This window comes from Crassostrea angulata, chromosome 8 (genome assembly GCF_025612915.1).
Source record: "Crassostrea angulata isolate pt1a10 chromosome 8, ASM2561291v2, whole genome shotgun sequence".
Taxonomy (NCBI): Eukaryota; Metazoa; Mollusca; class Bivalvia; order Ostreida; family Ostreidae; genus Magallana; species Magallana angulata.
Window position 1 is genome coordinate 47,866,125 of NC_069118.1, and position 10,878 is coordinate 47,877,002.

The following is a 10,878-nucleotide window of genomic DNA, read 5'->3' on the forward strand; positions in this document are numbered from 1 at the left end:
TAGAGTTGCCTTGAAAATAACAGTCAAATTCATCACAACAAACCTTTTTGAGACTGCAAATACATGTACCTTTCAACTAAAAATTTAATGGAATTGAAGAATTCAACACCTTTTCACCAATGTACACGTATTTTCTTTGTAAAACTGGGTCCGTAGGACATTATTCATTTTTACGATAAAAATATTCTATCTTCACTCTCCTAACAAATATAATGTAACTTTTTTGCATGTAATCAAACATTTTTGTCGTCACAAAGACAAACGTAAGTACCTAGTTGAAATGTATATTTGTTATTTTATACTTTCTCTCATAAGAAATCATTACGAAATAGATACATTTACACACAGTATTATTGACATTTACATAACACAGCTATAAACCTACAATAATGCTATTAATTCACTACACTTTCCTTAGCTTGAAAATTCTAACTGTGTCTCGTTAAATGCCCTCACCATAGTTAGAATGCCTTCCATGTACCCTTAATTTAGCAGATTCGCTCCGGAACAATTTTGGGGAAAATCAATGAGGTTGCCTTGAAAATAACAGTCAAATTCATCATTATAAACCTTTTGAGACTGTAAACACCTTTCATTTAAAAATATTGATTCCTGTAATGGAATAATTCAACTCTTTTTCACCAACGTACACGTATTTTCTTTTCCTACAGACACAATACACGGAATGAATTCTATCGTAAAACTTGGTCTGTATGACATTATTTATTTTTACGATAAAACTTCCTTTATCTTCACTCTCCTACAAAATATAATGTGAATTTTTTTTTGCATGTAATCAAATATTTTTTGTCATCACTAAGACAAAATTAGGTACTTAGTTGAAATGAAAATTTGTTATTTTATACTTTCTCTGATAAGAAATCATTAATCAAAAAAGCCCATTCAACTCATTTTCGTACGTAAAAAAATAACTAAATAAATTAAACTTTCGCGAATAAACGCGTAACTTTTGCGAATAAACGCGAAACTTTCGTGATATAACGCGAAACTTTCGCGTTATAACGCTTAAATTTCGCAAAAAAACGCGTAACTTTCGCAAAAAAACGCGAAACTTTTGCGAATAAACGCAAAAATTTCGCGAAAAAACGCGAAACTATCGTGATTAAACGCGAAACTTGAATATAAATATTTTTATTTCACAGAAGAATCCCTATGAAGAATAATTTCTGAAAACAAAAATATTAATTTAAATAAAACAAAATAATATTATATAAAGATGTAAATGATCTAACCTTATACAAATGAACATAAATTCAAACGTAGGAAATCTTTGAAATCTTAGTACTGATTTTCAAAGGACATAATGCATCGCGCTTCTCACATTCTAATGGGCGCTGTATTATTGAAAATGAGGCAGCAACACATTCTAATTATAACAATTTTAATTCGAATTAAAAGTTTTATTAAGTTTCATGGTAGAATTGAAAGAATATCATTGTAATATATGGTATATGGCCGCGACATAAATTAACGTCTAGTTTAATATCAGAAAGATAAGTCAAGTTGTGAATTGAAATTTTCAAGCTTTGGTTCAAATATAGATTACGTAAATTCGTCCTCCAAATTTATCACATATGTGATTTGAAAATTAATACTTAGATTGTAAAGGTTTCCGAAGTTGAATTTATATCAATTTTATAAGAAAAAGATAATCAATGAATGCCTGTTCGAACACAGGGACGGCGAACAAATGAAAATCGTAATATGATGCTCAAACTTATATATTATCTACTTTGGACATATAACGTATAAAAATGTTATAAAGTTTTATCAAATTTATCATTATCTATATGCAAAAAAGATAATTTTGTCTTCATAAATCAACGTCACACGGATATTATAATAATAATGATATAAAACTTAAAATGTGTTTGTTTTCAATTGTTTTTCGTCATAAGGATTTGGTATGAAATGGCAATATTTATATAACAGTTTCGCGTTAAATCGCAAAAGTTTCGCGTTAATTCGCGAGTTTATTCGCGAAAGTTATGCGTTTATTCGCGAAAGTTTCGCGTTTATTTGCGAAGGTTTCGCGTTTACTCGCGAAGGTTTTGCGTTTAATCGCGTTAGTTTCGCGTTTATTCGCGAAACTAATGCGTTATATCGGGAACGTTTCGCGTTATATCGCGAAAACTTCGCACTTAATCGCGAAAGTTACGCGTTTATTTGCAAAAGTTTCGCGTTTGTTCGCGAGACTAACGCGTTGTATCGCGAAAGTTTCGCTTTATTTTTTTTTACCCACGAAAATGAGCTCAATGGGCTTTTGCAATTGACATATATGAACTGAATACAAATTTCTAATGAAAACTTACCCGTTTTTGTATTATCTTTTCTGAGTTTATTCAAAAGTTTCCACAATTATGATATTTGCATGAATAAACTCAGAAAAGATAATACATATAAGGGTAAATTTTCATTGGAAATTTGCTTTGATATATGGTATCATTTACAATACAACATATAAACCCGCCTTGCCATATGGAGACATCTTCTTTCCAATTAATCAACATTGCAATAATACACGTGGATTTTACTTAAGATTAGCGTGAATGTATCACGCAAGCGCAAGATTATAAAACCAAAAAAAATCCAGATGATTTCCAGAATATTTTGAGGAATTTTCGTTGATTATCAATTAGAGAAGCCTAACTGAGAAAAAAAGAAAAAAATGGTAATTTTCAAGTACTAATGATGTTTAGAATATATAAAACAAAAGACATTATTCTTCCGATGTATCGGTATCAAAGACCGAAAATTTGAGTCTATTATTTTAATAAAGTTGTATAGATATATCAGTAAGACTAGTGTTTCCCAATATATTTATGTTGCATATTTTTTGAATTCATCCTATATTAATAAACACCTCTAGGTTCAAACATTGTTAATAAAATATCATGAAATAATCCAAATATTTTCTCTTTCAAACGCTCTCTTTTGCTTGTCAGGTTTCAATACATGGCTAAAAATAAAAGGTCTACATGGATTTTGCATTGCAAAAGGATGAAAGTAGCCGAATGAAAAAGTTGGAAAATTGAGAAAGATATTCCGAGTTACTTCGGAATGGAGTAAACATTTCATATTATATATTTTCTTAAGAAATTTGTTTTTTTTTTCCAGCGAAAAATGCTTATATGTGAATGAAGACAACTTGGAGATTTCTCTTTAAACGATTTCAATGTCACTTTTACAAGTATCTTTATTTTTGTTAAACATTATCCAAATGTACTGATTAAATATCTAAGGACAGAGTATAAGAATGATACTTCTATCTGATTTTTTTCACCCCAAAATTAGAAGGTTCGCCTCTACCTGTTTATCTTATTTAGCACATGTTTTTGCATGCCGCCATTTCTCCGGAAGCAATCGATAGAAACAAAAATAATACCACCTCCTTAAGCAAAACATGGCCTTAGGTTTACAATCCTCAATCACGGGAGCGCCAACAAAATCCCTAGCTACGGATAGGTTTGTTGGACTTCCGTTTATATAAGGGTTAATTGGAAAGTAATGTCACAGATATCATTACACTTCTTAAACCTGTTAAACAGATCCCTCTAGCGTTTGCAATTATGTTGTTTTCCTGATGGAATTACGTATACATGTACTATCATGAGTAAGAATTTTGATAAATATACAATCTTACCCTTGTTAATTATCCTAGTTTTAAATGCGGATGCTTATCGTTTTGTGCTAACTTTTAAATCGTCTTTGAAAAAAAAAAACTTTTATAAAAGAAAGTTGATTATCAGATATGTAAAACTAAAATCTAATTTATAGAAACGTCTGCAAATACGAATTTGAAGATAATTTTAAAGTACAAGTCCATAAGAAACGTGCCATGCTGTATTTCATTAATAGAATTCGAGTGTTTCTGATCCTTAGTCCAATTTGAATTTTTAACAGCAACTTCACAGATTTAGGCTGTATAAATTCTGTATAGATCTGACAATTGAGAAAAATATCGTACTAAAAAAAATAAAAAATGTTATCTTTCAAATTCTTGGTAAAGTGGAGTAAAGTGCATATCAGTGCTTTGTACAGTGAGGTACAGTGCTGGTCAGTGCCATGTACAGGAGCGTTCAGTAGGGTACAGTGGAAGTCACCAGGACTGTACAGTGGCGTACAGTGTAAGCCAGTAGGACTGTGCAGTGGCGTACAATGGGGAACAGTGCTGGTCAGGACCCTGTATAGTGGTGTACAGTGGGGGTATACTAGAAGTGAGTAGGACTGTACAGTGGCGTACAGTGGGGTACAGTGCTGGTTAGTAGATATGTTTAGTAGGGTACAGTAGGGTACAGTGAAAGTCAGTGATGTACAGTGAGGTACGGTCAGTAGATGTCAGACAATGTCAGTCCATTTTCGGCAATATCAGTTGATTTTAAATTAAGAAGTGTTAGAGCATGTTAAAATTGTCTAAAAGGCATCTTAATCTTCTAGTGTTTTAGCAAATGCGACTTTATGCATCATAAATAATGTAAGCATAGAGTATCAAAGTGATAAAATCTTTACAAAACATATATGGTATCTGCTAAAATAATAACCCTGAAAAAGAAGAGAGAGAGAGAGAGAGAGAGAGAGAGAGAGAGAGAGAGAGAGAGAGAGAGAGAGAGAGAATACGACAATTCCTCACAAAGCCATACTTTCGAATACTCCGAAACTTAAAAAAAAATAGTTGTGTTACATTTTCAAAAGGGTGGCTCCCATCAGCCACGCACCTCCGTTCACTTGACTCTACACTAATTTAGTGTTTCGGCAGTGTGATACGAGGTTAATAAGTAATAAATGGTTTTGAAAAAGGAATCCGTTTATAATTTAGGTATTCCTTTTATTTAATTTTACTGCTGCAAATCCGCCTCATCAGGAGTGTATTCGCATTACTGTATGTATATGTACATAGTACATGAATTAGTTATTGTTTAATTATTGAGGAGGTGAGAATATCACCAATATTTTGATTTCGTTTGTAGGACACAATCGGTAATTCTGAGAAAATTTGTCTACATTCTTGTTCTCTTGTAAGAATGTGCCAGTATTAAGTCAGTTTTTGTTTAAGATGCCGTATGCCTGGGTTATATTTGGTGACAAATCCTAGAGGAATTTTTCGGTTTTTAGTTTCGTTTTTATTTTTCAATGAACTGTCTCTGCTATAGTTTGCAAGTACACTTTGTATTCTTGTTTTGATTTCTTTTTCACTGTAGCCTCATTTTAAGAGATGCATTTCAAATTCACGTAGAATACTAAGTAGAGTATTTTCATTGCTTGTATTTCTTAAATGGCGTATAGTTTCGCCTTTAATAAATCCTCTGAAAACACAGGAATCATGAGCACTGCTACGTTCCAAATATTGGAATGTATTTGATGGTTTTATATAGGTTTTGATGTCAAGGATTAGATTTGATTAAAATCTATTTCCTTTAAACACCGTTGTATCGAGAAAATTAATTTCTTGGGTAGAGAATTCATACGTGAATTTGAGTAAAGAGTGATGCGAATTGGCAAAAACCAAAAAAATCCTCTAGTTTTTGTCACCAAATATAACCCAGGCATACGGCATCTTAAACAAAAACTGACTAAATACTGGCACATTCTTACAAGAGAACAAGAATGTAGACAAATTTTCTCAGAATTACTGATTGTGTCCTACAAACGAAATCAAAATATTGGTGATATTCTCACCTCCTCAATAATTAAACAATAACTAATTTATGAACTATGTACATACATATACAGTAATGCGAATAAACTCCTGATGAGGCGGATTTGCAGCAGTAAAATTAAATAAAAGGAATACCTAAATTATAAACCGATTCCTTTTTCAAAACCATTTATAACTTATTAACCTCGTATCACACCGCCAAAACACTAAATTAGAGAAGAGTCAAGTGAACGGAGGTGCGTGGCTGATGGGAGCCACCCTTTTGAAAAAAAAGAAAAAAATACCGATAAGAAACCAAGTGGGCAGACAGTGCTCAATATCCAAGGATGGAAAGTAGCCAGGAAGGAAACTCCTGAACCAAACCACATTTTCGCGAGGTAATAGGGGTTTGCGTTGCGCCAACAACCCTTCCTAGAAAACAAGACGTTACGGACACTATAGACATAGTATTACAACAAGAAGACTGAGTAAAGCAGGAACCGCCAATGATGACTGCAGGACGACAAAGGGGGAAAGCCAGAGGGAAGCCAAACGTTCAACTAGTTCCCCAGTGACAAACAAGCGAACAACCACCATCGGACACTGGAATGTGCAATGTACAGAGGAGGAACGTCAGCAGAGATAGCAAGAGGGATAAAAGGATACCAGCTAGACATTCTAGGAATCAGTGAGTGTCGATGGACGGGAGCAGAAAAGAGACAAGAGTGGCCTCGGCCCAGATTGTCATCTACAGCGGAGATGAAGAGCTGTATAAGGGAGGAGTTGCCATAATAATAAGCCAGAGTGCAGTGAAATTACTAATCGAATGGACACCCATCAGTTATAGGATAATAACAGCTCGAGTCTAGGTACAGATCTTCAGTCTTAGACACCAAAGTTATGAGGGGAGCAGATGCCAACAGCAATCAATACATGGTGAAGACTGGGGATCGGACTACGACTTTTTCTTTCAAGAGATTAAGACTGGACGTAGGACGCATCAAAAAGACTCGGAAGTTAGAACAAATTGCAACGACTGCGTGAGAGAGAAACTTACAGCGAATTACAGAATGCCGGTAGAGTTTTCAATAGCTTGTTGGATTGCTCAATAGGGTATTCAATACCCTATTGAGCAATCCAACAAGCTATTGAAAACTCTACCGGTATTCTGTAATTCGCTGTAACGAAATCAAAGAAAAGGAGAATGAGGATAGAACAATATATAGCCTATGCAAACTCAACAGAAGAAATCCTAGGCTACAGGAAAGAATAGAGCAAGTCTTTGATCAGCGAAGACATATTGTAGCTAATAGATGAAAGAAAGAGAACTAAAGCAAAAATAGATGGCGCAAGATCTTACGCAGCACAGTTAAGGCTGGAATTTGGAGGCGGGGCTTATTTTGATCAACTTTGAACTCATGAATATTCATTAGATATGTAATTTAACGTAAATAGCATCTATTAATGGTAGTTGATTAGTTTTTGGATTTAATTTCTTGTTGAAGAGAGTTAAATCAAATATTAAACCCCTCATTGTGCAATAATGATCTTTATTTACTTATTTTCAATGAAAACATTAATTGTCGTTTGGTTCCGATCCGCTCCCTTCCGACGCTTGTATCGATCCGTGACGTGTCGACTATTTTTAGCTGGTAGCAAAATGGCAGGCATGGATGTAAACATGTGCGCCGAGATGTTGTGGATTGATACTATGCGTGTGGATGTCGAACTATGCAGGAGATATGGTAAGTATTGGTAAAATCATTTCATAAACTAACGCAAACAGTATGACAAAGAATGTAAACGCAGTACTTATTGTGTGCTGAAACAACAAAGTGATGTACGGATCGATAACGTTATGTGTTTTCATACGACCACATGTTGTAAATAATTATGAAGTTTTATTACTTTTCAAAGCACTAGCATGTCATTTTGTTACACAAATGATTATGTATATCTATACTTTAATTGCATATAACTTATTATTTTAAAAAATATTTAAAGAGTATTTAAATCCAACTTGTTGAAAACGTCTTGGACAAATAAATGTCGATGGCGATTTATCAGCTTTTCCCCATGACATCAGATTTTACCTGAATGCACAACCTTCCAGTTCCACATTGATTATTTATCAGCGACGCCTTACATGTATCAATGTAGATGATAAGTAGTGCCACTGTTTTAGACTGTGATGGTATATTTACATGGACTGGTATATAATCAATATTTTAATTTTTGCATGTGTACCAATTAATTAAAAGAAATCATTTTTACTCTGACAAATTGCCTTAAAGTATCACTTCAGGCTTCAGGATCATGAAGGAATATTAGACTAAGTCAAAATTTCAGGCAACCATAATATTATTGTTCATCATTAAATATCGATTAAAATTTGTAATTGACAAATCTATATCAAGACAATGTTAGTAGCATTTCAATTTTGTCAGTGATTTCAATCTAGAGGGGTTAAGACAGTGTACAATTTTTGACTTAAGTCTAAGATTGCTTCATGATCCCGAGGCCTGACTGCTGATCCATGTGGCTTCAAATGAAAATGTCACTGCTTAGCTTGTTTACATTGAAATTAAATAGTCTTAATATTTATTTAGAATTAATTTCAATATAACAGTGTGTCATAATTTATATTACCAGTATATGTAAAATTATGGTCTAGAATAAAAAAAAAAGATGATACAAGATAGGTTAATTGTTGTGAGAATTATTACCTCTGAGTCTCTAATATTGTATTGTTTTCCTGACCAGTCTTAACTATCAACATGATCATGCAGGTTGTTTAACATGTTTAATTTATCAGAACAATTTTAAATGAAAGGTGCGGGGTACCCGTGTCATCTTAAATATCAACATGATCAGGTTTTTTAACATGTTTAAATTATCAGAACAATTTTTAAATGAAATTATTTGTCAGGCGCATTGACTGTCCTTGCAGACAATTAAAGATTTTTTTCAAAGCAATACAGTTATCTTTGTTAGGTAACATTACATTGTTAATAGCTACAACTAGATTGTCATCCCCTTCATTCAACTCGCATCATGCAATTACTGTACACCCTGCTTTCAATGACAGGGGTCAGTCAAAACATTTCGTTGAGACTTATCTGAAGTTAAGGCGGCTATGTCGATTCAAAGCTTTTATGTAGTGCACTGTAAAATTTTGACTTTATTTGTTTTAATTGACCGGAATACATAATCTAGAAAGAAAAAGAGTGATAGCCTTGAGGTTTCAAAATAAGAGGTGCTATTTTTTGTTTTTCACACCTTTATTAGCTGATCGCCAGCCTCAAAGACTTCATACTAATCAACTATTACTTGTATCGCTGCATAAAATTTGAGTTCAAGTCTAAATAACTGGTAATTTTTATGATTTCATTTACGCTGTACCTTATACATGTATTTCATTTGTAGACTCCTATACTACTTGTGTTGTGTAGAAGAGGTGAAAGATGCGGGGTACCCGTGTCATGGTGTTTGATTCCATATGATGTATGCTCCAGTGACTCATTACAATCAACTGCTTCAGCCCCTAGGTTGAATTTATCCAATTGCATTTAACATGTTTTTGGTAAGATTTAAAAATACAGTGCCTTACATATATATTTTCTGTGGGTGGAGACTACACTGCATGTATTTGTGTGTTTTCATTCTGCTGGAAATGTAATTAAACTTGCTTTGAGAGTATGCACTATATCGCAAACATTGATTGCCTAGCATTATCCCTTGACGATAAAGATTGTTTTAATGGGGGGGGGGGGTTCTTTCTGCTATTGTAAACATTTATATCTAAGTCATCTTGGAGTATTAAGTTCTCTTGATTTTATTTAGTATATTGGGAACATTTGTTAATTGCCACAAGAAAATCTGTAATGTTAATAATAATATATATTTATATTTAATATATAAAGAAATCAAAATTTAGGAAGAAAGAACATAAAATATATGTACATGTAAATGTCCAAGTGGCATTTCCAATTATTCTTCTATGTAACGGTGTGTTTTTTCACAGAGGCTACATGTAACTCTTTGCTCATAGGGTTGTATTTTATCAAAAAAGATTTCTCAGGGTGAAAGTTCATTTTTCGTCATTTGACATTGTTTAGTTTATACTGTTGTAAAGTGCAAGTGCTAAAATATATAATGTTAATACCGGTATGTTAAACTTTGTAGGCTTACGCGTGAGACCATCTGTATCAATTGGTGAATTGGCTGGTTCTACCTCCCTATGTTCCTGCCTGTTACCCAGCTTTTCCTATGTGGAGACCATCTGCATAATTTTGTATGAGGAAAACAATTATGTGCATTGATAACCTCCAAACAGAAATATCAACATGATTATATATGTTAATTATACATATACAAACCTAATCTTAGTACATGTATTTATATGTTGAATCTGAGCTAAGGATTTTGCAACTCTTGGTGTTTTTTTTTAAATTATTAGCAATGATGTTTAAAACTTTAACAGTCAAAATTAATGTTCATATGCAAATATTATTTATTTAAACCATTATTTATTTGTTAACAGTTTCCTGACTATGAGTTATTTTTTCAATATTCCCTTGAAAAATGAATAATAAATGTTTGAAAATCTATGTATTTGTTGTTGTGATCAACACTCAAAATCTAGGAATTTACATTTTTGTTCATGTATTGTTGTTTGAGTATTTGTTTATTAAGAAGGGGGTGAGGGTAAAAGTTTTGTGCTTGTCCTTTCTTAAAAACTAACAGCAATGTTGAGGAATACTTTCAAAAAAATAAACAGCAATTTTGAAAGAGAATGTGTTTTAAAATATATTTCATTTACCAATTATTGATTTAGGTAAAAAATAAAATGAAAAAATGCACGGCTTTGGTTGTCGCCGATTACATGCACGGATCTTTTTTTTTGGGGGGGGGGGGGGGGTGGTCAGCTAAAGGGAACCAGATCCCCCCTGCAAAATTCAAATTTATTTAAATTACATTACAAAATTATACCTTGGACCACCCCCTTCCTGGCAAACTCAAATAACTGTCGGACCCCCCCCCCCCCCCCGGAAAAACTTTCTGGATCCGCGCATGGAATATAAAGAGGTAATGCATGTCTTAGTTATCTCTCATGTTTTTTTTCTTTTGATGAATTACTGACCCACGCTGTCACTTGAAATTTATAAATGTATAATATTTATTTCTACTTAAGTTACAATTTTGCCTCCAGCAATACAGCG

General features: G+C 33.2%; 1 long non-coding RNA gene across 1 annotated transcript; it reads left to right on the forward strand.

Annotated features, from left to right (window-relative positions):
- The first annotated feature begins 7,019 nt into the window (after positions 1 to 7,019).
- LOC128159993 (uncharacterized) lies at positions 7,020 to 10,358 on the forward strand. Its single transcript, XR_008240222.1, has 3 exons — positions 7,020 to 7,401; positions 9,083 to 9,239; positions 9,842 to 10,358. It is a non-coding gene; the product is annotated as an uncharacterized LOC128159993 (long non-coding RNA).
- The last annotated feature ends 520 nt before the right edge of the window (positions 10,359 to 10,878 follow it).